At 38.2% G+C, this 10090-nt stretch overlaps 1 long non-coding RNA gene across 1 annotated transcript; it reads left to right on the top strand.

The window, feature by feature from the left end:
• The first annotated feature begins 38 nt into the window (after positions 1-38).
• Positions 39-1251, top strand: LOC148875491 (uncharacterized). The gene is made up of 2 exons (XR_016105040.1): positions 39-334; positions 379-1251. It is a non-coding gene; the product is annotated as an uncharacterized LOC148875491 (long non-coding RNA).
• The last annotated feature ends 8839 nt before the right edge of the window (positions 1252-10090 follow it).

The raw sequence follows: 10090 nt of genomic DNA, 5'->3' as shown, positions 1-10090 counted from the left end.
ACAGTGACGAAAATTTTAATTCATCATGATAAATGATATATAGTGACAGGCACCATTATGCATTAGAGTCACAGTAATTTACAAAGAGAGTTATATAGATAAACAAGAAAGCTATTGGAATAGACTACAGAGGGATGAATTTATTAAGAGGAGCTCTTATCGTGCTCTATCACGTATGTTATGAGTAATCACCACACATTTAAATATTGTTTCTCCGAATAACAGAGCAACTCCTTTTTGGTTCTAAAGGTTCTAAAGTGCTCATGCGAAAAATTTAAAGAATTTTCGAAAGACGTATTTTAATGGACTCTGGATTTCCTTCTCACAATTTTATGTGGATAGAATGAGATATTCTCCATGTGTGACTTATGTGGATAGACGTGGGCAGAGTTAAAGTACACAATTTTATCATATTTTACTAGATTGAATATTTGAAATCGGTGGTTGTTTGAAAGAAATCAAACACAGAGAGAGATGAAATCATAAAAACTGCACCCACGTTTTATTATAAAAACCCAAGAGACCAGATCAAAACACAGGCTATCTCTGTTTTCTCGCCTATTAAACAAGCAAGCAAATTAACCAAACCCACACACGATTGTGTGTGTAAGAGCCTTTCCGTGGAAGGGAGAGGGCAGCTAGCTAGTAGGGTGAGTGCATTTATTATTGTTATTCCCTCGTAATCGTAGAGGCCACTGCCCCTTCTTCTCTAGTTGCTGCTGCTTTCGCTGAACTGACAGGTCTGTGACAAATCACAGATGGAGGGAAGCTTCTCCGCCTTCTTCATCAGTCTCTCCATCTCTTCTCCCTGTAATCTACTTTGCTGCTGCTGCTGTTGAACCGTCCACTGGATCGCCTCACACGTGCACTCGTCCCTCACGTTCTGTAGCTCTTCACAGCACCCCTGTGTATCATCCCTCTGACTGCCCCTTATGAGGTTCCCCGTCTGCCAGGACCTCATCAATTGCCGGCACTCGTTCAACTGGTGCTTCCGGATCTCTTTCCGGCACTCACCAGACTGACTTTGGCTTTGGCTTTGGCTTTTGTTATCATCTTGTACGACAGTGGTAATGGTGGTCCGGTAGATGGTGGCCTCAACCATGGCCACCAACCCCACTAGGAAGATTGCCATGACAAGGAGTCTCGCCATTCTCGTTTCTGATGGAAGCTGCGCTGTTACTTTCTTCTTTACACAAGGAGAAGGAATTAATAGGTATTGAGACAGTTGAGACTTGGAATGAGTGGAAGCGTGGATTTCATAGTGTGTATAAGTGGGGGTATTTGTAGGAGGCTTTGATAGTTTGCATGCTTGGAATGTGGAAGAAAGGTTATGGACACGTTGATTGGTTGGATTTGGATGCAGGAGGGTACATTGTCATATGCAACGGTGTCGAGTTTTTCAGTTTGTACCTCTGCATGCCGCAGACTGAGTTGCAACTTACAAGGAATATATTAACGCGTTTATAGATCAGACTCAAAACTTTGGATGGGTGCTTAGAGTTTGGTCCCACATCGGTACACGTCGTTTGGTTCCAGGTAATTAAGGGTCCGTTTTGGTCATGGGGATGGGGATAGGATTTGGAATCGGGTCATTTTGATTCCAATTATTTGAGGCCATGTGTAGTAGTTCAGCTCTCATTTCTTTTTATTCTTATTTATAGATGAAATTTTAAAATGAATAAAAGTGGGTAAAAATGAATTGAATGAAAAAAAATATTATTAGGAGTTAAATACTTTTTTTTTTTGATAAATGAATTTTTATTAAACTCAGAAATGCCTTATGTTTCAAATGACCTCGGTATTGGGTTTTGAAACAGTAAGAAACACAAATGCCTTATGTTTCTATTGTTCTAATAATTACTTTGAAGTTTTTTTTAGTTTATAATTTTCTTTTCCTCATATGCCCTATGAGAGCATTGACCGCTCAACTAATTAAGATGTAAGTCTCAGGATTGGGAATGGACAAGTTGAGGTCAAACAATTCAAGCTCAAATTCAGCTTAATCTAATACATCTTGGGTCAGGCTTGGGCTTAATCATACCTAAAGAGATAGATGGGGTTTGAAAATTGAAATAATTGATGAATATATTTTAGGATTCTAGCAAATAAGGAAAACTTTTTGCCCCTAATATCAATAAAAAATCATATTTTCATATAATAATCAATACATGATACTTTTTTGAAAAAATATCAAACAAGGGCAGTGGGCACTGCTGCTCATCTTCCTCCTCTACTTCTATATTCATGTGAATGGAACTCTGAGAGAAAATAAGAATCCTAGTGATAAATCGTTGTGTTTTCTTACATGTACATCCAAAAAAACATTGTTTCTTCCCGGAGAAATTAACTACAGAGTAAAGTCCATTAGTTTGACCAGCATCTAGCAATATCGTCGTCTCCTCTTGAAGCAACATCTAGTATTTTTCTAACTTCTTTTCATTCCACTGATTTCAAAATTTCCAAATCATTTACCAAATTTAGCTTGGGATTACCGATTTTGAGAGGCTACATATTGTTTCATATCCTGAAATGTGTTGATTAAAAACTTAAAAATAGATTAAAGGCGATACTTAAAAATGGATTTCAGCCTAAACCAGTTGGAACCACTGTAACTCATAGTAGGATTCCAGCAACTTTTGCAAAACAAATGACAGCGAGTTGCTGGAAATACGATGAGAGTTTAGAGTATCTTTCACGGATAGAGATGGTTTTAACAACACCAAAGAAGGCGAAGTTGAAGGCTAAGACAAAGGCATTAAGGATCAATAGGAGGCCCTTGAAGAACACTATTGGAATAGAGTTTCCATCTATGATCTCAAACAGTAGCTGTGTGAGTGTCACAACTGCTGCAAAAGTAGTTCCAAATATGAGCTCCTCAGATGGAATTCGAGAAGCAAACGTTTTATATGTTTGATATCTCTCCCTTCACCGGGTTTCATTAGGAAACATTCGCTTCAACGAAAACAATATATATAGACGCGAAGCGATTAACAACCAATCGAGCATTTGTATATAGGCATAAGGAAAACTATTTTTTTGTATTGAATACAATTCTTTTCTTTTTTGCTTCAAATCAAACTGTTGGATTTTATGGTTTACAACTTGATCATGAGTTTATCACGAGTCCTTTTGCTAAAGCTATTTGGATTTCTGTGAAAGTTCCGATTGCTTGAAAACAAAGAAAGAGGAAGATGAACAACAATACTTGGTACCCTTATTTGATATATTTAAAAAAAAAACTAGCGCTTTCTCTTTATTATATGAAAAAATGTTATTTTTATTTATATTAGGTGCAAAAAGTTGTCCTTTTCGGCTAGAAACCCATATATTTTTATACATCATCTTTTATTGAGATTTATAGTCTAACTATTCTTGAGCTACATAGTCCAGCTTTAAAATGGATTAAAAATGTGTACAAACTTGAGCTATCCAAAATGTCAACCTAAGCCGGGTCATGCCCAGGTTTTTTGAATCAAGTGCAATACGATTCCCGAAGTCTCTGTCCCAACTCAAGTTGGACAGACTAGGCCTCGGGTTGGGCCTGCTCAATTAGCCCTACTTTTACAAGAATGCATGATCAACTAACAATTTAAATAGTCAGATTTTGTCAAGTTTGGGAGTGTTAAAAACAAGTGCTTATTCGAATAAATACTTATTTTGTGTTTGACACTCAATTTTTTCAAGTGCTTAAGGACATTGGGTGGTCTATTTCTTCAATAAGCTTTTTCATTTAAAAAGACAACTTTAATCCTTGTTTTAAGAGTGCCACATGAACAATGAAAGAAACGAAGAAACTTTAGCAACAAATATCAAAGGTGTTGGTCACGCCCTTCCCCGGCTTCAACTGTTGCCACTCATTATGAAAAATGATCATCACATTATTAATAATGTAGGTTTGAATGCAGACTAGATTTGTTGTTCATTACTTTACCCACACTCTACCTGCCATGAATTGCAGCTACACATCACCATCTTGTATTGTGAGATGTGTCAGTTGCAATGTACTATGGGTAGGGCATGGCTAGAGAAACTAAGTAGGAAATCTAGCCTTGTTTGAATGGCTGAGATGCCGATGTATTTACCCTTATCACATTGTGGAACAAGATCTCCTTATTTGTATCAACAGACCCAAAAGAATATGGATTAGAACACTAGATTAACAGAGTTGTTTATTCCAAGAATGAATAACTTTGGAGATGAAATAGGGACCTAAGTAATCAAGCGGTAAGGGTAGAGAGCATCACCCATGTAGTCCAAGCAATAGAGGTTGCACTCACTTGTTTTTTGGAGTCACAATGGATTCTACTGTGACTAAAGTAGTTGGCCATAAAAATCTGCTTCAACCATGCTAGACCTAGATCATCATCCCCACTTTGACAGTCAAGTTCACCTAAAAATACATACCCTCATGCTCAAATCCATTAAAAATTCATCAAAACAAGAAATACAAATAGAGACACAAAGAGACCAACCAAAGAAGAATAAGAAGAAATAGAATAGAGCATTCTCCAATGAGTGCTCTTACCATGAGTTCCTTTTGCTTGGTCTTGATAGCCCCGATAGACTCTCATTGATTCTCGATAGCCAGCTAAAGGGATGAGAGATTCATCATATGGATGGTCGGACCCTACAGGAAGGTTGGGCGAAGTTTCAAAAATTTTCTCTCCCTCCCATCTGAGAATCACATTCCCTATTTTAGAAAACTGCATTTTCAAAGGTCGTTCTTGAATCTAAAATCGGACCAGATCTAAAACAAAAAAGGAGGAGAGGGATATACATGATATGAAATAGAAGTAACTCCCAATGAATCACGCCCAAGGAGAATACCAAAACCTACTTCCAATGAAAATGACATAGTGTGTGATGAAGCAGGATCAATAGGATGGCTCTTCAGCAAGAACCAAGATTCTTTAGCAAGAATCGAACAAGGGCTAGTGAGCACGTCTTCAAATTGTTTCTTCAGCCAAGAAATAATATCAATAACCTTTCTTGATCAATTCCTCAAGAGGAGATCGAACTGGGTTGGAATGGCAAGAATAGAGGAGAAGTTTGTAGGTTGCTATGTGTTGAAATTGAGAAATTCACCCTTATTTATAGTCTTTTTGGGATTATCCTCCTATTTTAATTAAGAGAGAGTTTCTTGATCCAAATCTGATATTTGGATTTGGACTCTTAAATGAATTTGACTTATCTTATCCTTTAAGTTAATCCTAATCAAATTATAAATCAGATATTGTCTCCTTTTAATTAACTAATTTAAGCCCAGTTCAAATTGGGTTTTATGCACATTAAGCTTATGTGCTCACTTACCCCTTAACCTGTTGCCCATTTGGCTTTCTTTGTATGGCATCGACCCAAACATTGATTTACACATCAGCCACATGGGTTCAGCCCAGCCTTTGTTACAAGGCTTACCCAAATTCACTGTAGGAGACAATGAACCCCTGAGTCCATCACCATGGGCTCTTAATGGGCCCAACATTTACACTAAATGGCCCTTGGTTCTAGTCACCTTATGAAAATCCAAGGACTGTGGGCAGATGCAAGATTAGCCCATCAGGTATTTCCTTCAATGGTCTTACACTTAACCTCTCAACCCACAATGATCAAAAACTACCCGACAAGAGAGGACATCTCCCTCGGTTGTAAAGAACATGCTGCACTCTCTACTCATATGGATCCCGAGAATTAAAAACTTTTGCAAACATTTTGAAACCATAATACATATATATATATATATATATATATATATATATATATATATATATATATATATGTATATATATTCTATATAAATATATTTTGCAAGAACAAATCCAACGTTTGAAATCAATCGCCAATAGTTTAGGTTTCCATCAGAGAGTGCATTACCCGATCATTCACTTTGTCCGACAAAAGGGCTGATTCAATCACTATGATCACGCACTCACATGAATTCTCGAACTGTCCCAACATACCCAGGTTTTGACCCCCTCTAAGGATTTCACTGATTGGCATATGAAAGACAGTCCAATCCAACACCTAGTGCAGTACCATAATCGAGTCTAGGGATCGGGTGTAACATTTCAGTTTTGGCCATTTATTTCTAAGGTCCCGCACAATATTGGAATTTGGTCCGGTTCAGAGTTTCAAGAAAACCCACACTGCATGTACCTTTGGTCTCACCCTAGTAGCTGAGACAAGCCACTCCAACCAACTTGATGGTACATTAGTGTTAGTCTTGGCCGGATAAATCTCCCCAGATCTATCCAATGGTTGTGAAGATTTGTAAAGTAACACGAGTCTCATAACTGTCCAGTTTAAGAGTATTACACAGAAACACACCACAATGACATAAATCAATTATGTACTTTATTCATTTACAATAAATGTCAAAAGATACATCAATCTGATTGGATCTAAGGGCATAATTGTCTAACACCAGCTTGTCCAATTATTTATCCACAAAAAAAGGAACAGAATGCAAACATGAAAAATAAATGCAACCCATTTTAGAAAGGCAAAATAGATTTAGAGAGTATAGACCCTAAAGCAGCTTTAGCCTTGATTTCTTCTTTACCAAGAATTGCATAGTGTCAAGAGTCAAGTTCCGAAAGCTCTAACTTTTGGAGAAGATTTAGAATACGGAAGAGAGGTAGCAAGTCAACAACAAGAAGAGAAGGTTGCGGAGGATTAAAAGAGGGTTTGATAGATCAAGGGAGAATATTGAAGGAGGCCGCTAAGTAAGATTCCCTCAAAGAACAAGACCAAAATAATAATAATAATAATAATAAAGGACAAATTATAGAGGTCCCCTTGTACTATGGGGTTAGTGACAAAGACTCCCTATACTTTAATTTGTGACAGAGACCCCTCTTAACCTTTACCATACGTACGACAAATACCCCTAGCAGTTAAGTCAGATAATAGAATGTGCTAAATTACCCAAATACCCACCTAAATTTTCTTTTTTTTTTCTTTTCATTTCCCTTTTCTCTTAAACCCTAACTTAATATAATCTGCATATTACTCAAGGCTCCATTTGGGAAGAGTGTAAATGCAATCATGGCTTAGGTAAATGCAAAAGTTAGGTTAGTTTTATGGTCCTTTTCACCCAAGGTTGTTTGGTTGGAAGAAAGCAATCTGAGAATGAAGAATTGCTGGTGTTTGGGAGTTTTTTGCATTGCAAATTCAAAGAATGGGTCCCACCATCATGCCATGGCTTTTTTCAACTGTTCCCCCCTATATTTGACCGTTGAAGTCCCAACATATGTATATTTGGATTCCCATAAATGAACCGTCTTAGCTAGGATATGTGGTCAACTGTTTGAACTAGACTTCACCATATTTTTTGGTTTTCCAATTTAACTTAGCGTTGGTACTGCAATACATGGTTAGTATTAATCTTTGCACTAGAATTCCAATTTAACTTGGCAAAGTGTTCACACGAGAAAAATTATTGAATGATAATACCTTGCTATTGTGTAGTTGTATACATGTTCAACATTCAAGCATGTTAACAACCTGCAATTAGCCTGCCACTAAAGCTATTTTCTTACATGTTTAACATGCACATATACAATTCTATATACCCTTTTAAACACCTACTAAAAGCCACACATATATACTTGCTAGAAACCTATTAACAAATCGTTTATATATCCTACTAGGTACTTTCTCTTTGGCTTCTGGCGGATGAGCCTACTGTATCCCTTCCGAAAAACATTCTTAAAAACATTTAACCATCAAACAATATAATTTGATTTCATTTGATTGTATCATGACCGTATTATGTTAGGATTAAGCTCTGAATTACCGATTAATTAGTATGACAAACTAGAAAGTAATTGATAAATATGTAAATTATAAAGCAAATAATAAGAGCAAAAGAAATGTAAAGATGACATCAGATTTACGTGATTCGGTCAAAGAGACCTATCCACGGGAGAGGAAAAAAAACTTGTTTATTCATATCCTTAATGAGAGTACTACAAACTGGCCACCTTACTAGTGCAGAAATACCTTTAACAAAGCCTTGAATGACTGTGTTGATATGGTGTGAAAGAACCCTTAATGGTAACAGTGAAGAAGAAGACTGATCCAAAGAGTAGGAGCAGATCTCGCCGGAAGATGGCAATGGTGTTCTCCCAATCTCTTCAACTTTTTAATGCTCACTCCCCACGCACACCACTACTCCCTGTAAGCTCCCCCTTCATAGAAGAAAACTAGGGAACGTGGTCCCTAAATTTCAGGCGAGATGGTGGAACAATTTTAGTGGAGTAAATTTGTAACGTTGAATCCCAACAACCACACCAAACGTCAACGGTAATTTGTAACTGTTGAATTGCTCAGCCACACCAAACGTTAACAGTAATTTGTGACTGTTGAATTGCTCAATCGCACCAAACGTCAACATATTAAATATCTGATTAGTGCATCAATAAGATCCTACAATCACATGAAACATATTTGACATCATTGTGTTTATCATATAATAAGCACGTAATGTCAACATATAATAGAAAATCACAGCAAATATCTTCAAATATATTCTAATAATTAGAGCATTCAACATAAACTACAAGTGGTCAACACTATTGCATGTATATACTACTGAACTTTCTAGTAATTTAAAACCAAATGTCCATCTTCACATAATACATAACAATATATATATATTTAATAGGTTTCAAAATGCAATTAGGTCCAATGATGCAACTAGCTTTCCATATCAAGTTCTACGTTGGGATCTACATTGGGATCTATGCGTGTGTGTGCATTTGATTCACATATCCCACATCGTGTTATTAGATCATTTGGATCAACTCCCATGATGTGATTGTGGAGTACACAACATGCAATCCCAATCTTGACTTGTGTATTAAAGCTGAAGTATTGGGTAGCATCAAGGATTGCCCACCTCTTTTTCAATACACCAAAAGATCATTCTACTGCATTCCTCAGTGAAGAGTGTCTACAATTGAACATCTCACGAGGTGATTCTGGTAACCAACCACGCACCTCATTTAGGTGGTACCTGGAGCCTCTATAAGGTGCCAAAAACCCAGGCATGTTTTTGTAACCAGTATCCACAAGATAATACTTGCCTAATGTGTAAATAAAAGAAAATTAGTAGATGATTAATTTTAATTTATTTAACAACTGGCTAGTGATATCTATGAGCTAATATGTTTATTGATTATCTTGGGGCACATTAAGTTTGCACTCCCTCTGTGTGGAGTCATAGAGGATAGTGGCATCTGTAGCTGACCCCTCTTGGGGAACGTGGTCCTCTGTGTGGAGTCATAGAGGACAGTGCGCGAAGTGGTTATAAAAGGTTCTCTTCCCTCCAAGAATGGAGGTACGTGATAACTTTGCGCCATCTAGTTTTTTATCTTCCCTTTGAAAAAATACTAACTTGAGCTTCAGAGCACTCTCACCGGGTTCATCCCCAGAGACTACTCACTTTCTTCCCCATTTCAGACACCTTTTGCTCTAGTCAGAGGCAAGATCATTGACAGCTAGGACCGACCGGATTGTGCTCCATCAATTGGCGCCGTTTGTGGGAACAATTCTAAAAGCCTCCTTCTAAAACTTTCATAGCACCTTTTTTCCAAGAAACCCCAACACCCATGGCTTCTTCCAACAATGTCGGACGTAGAACGAAGATGAACGCCACCGGGGAACAACTTCAAGTCCCCGTGGTGTGCATCGGACAGTTCACCATCCCCCTTCACCATCCCCCTTTCTCCCACTGTTGGAACCACCTTTGCTGAACCAACCATTGTTCCCCCGACAACTAGCTAGAACCAGCTTGATGACCTGGTGCATGGCATGCGGGCCATCCAAGCCCAAATGCAGCAGCTTCAACAACATCGAATCTACCAGCAGCAGATGCTGCACCATGTATCCCAATACCACTACCAGCAGCAGTTCCCCCAACTGCCTCAAAGTCAGCCGCAGCTCCCACGTCGGCACCCCGCCATTAGGCAAGCCAAGCCCTCCCCTCAAGGCAGGCACCCCCACTAGGAGGCTTCCCAAGCTCGGGCCTCCCAGGCTCAGAGCCCCTCTAGAAGCCAGGCTTCACCCCCGACAGGAGAGAGAAAGAGAG

This window comes from Nelumbo lutea, chromosome 1 (genome assembly GCF_056320005.1).
Source record: "Nelumbo lutea isolate HS-2025 chromosome 1, American lotus-T2T, whole genome shotgun sequence".
Classification (NCBI taxonomy): domain Eukaryota; kingdom Viridiplantae; phylum Streptophyta; class Magnoliopsida; order Proteales; family Nelumbonaceae; genus Nelumbo; species Nelumbo lutea.
This window is presented reverse-complemented; position numbering and strand designations above follow the sequence as displayed.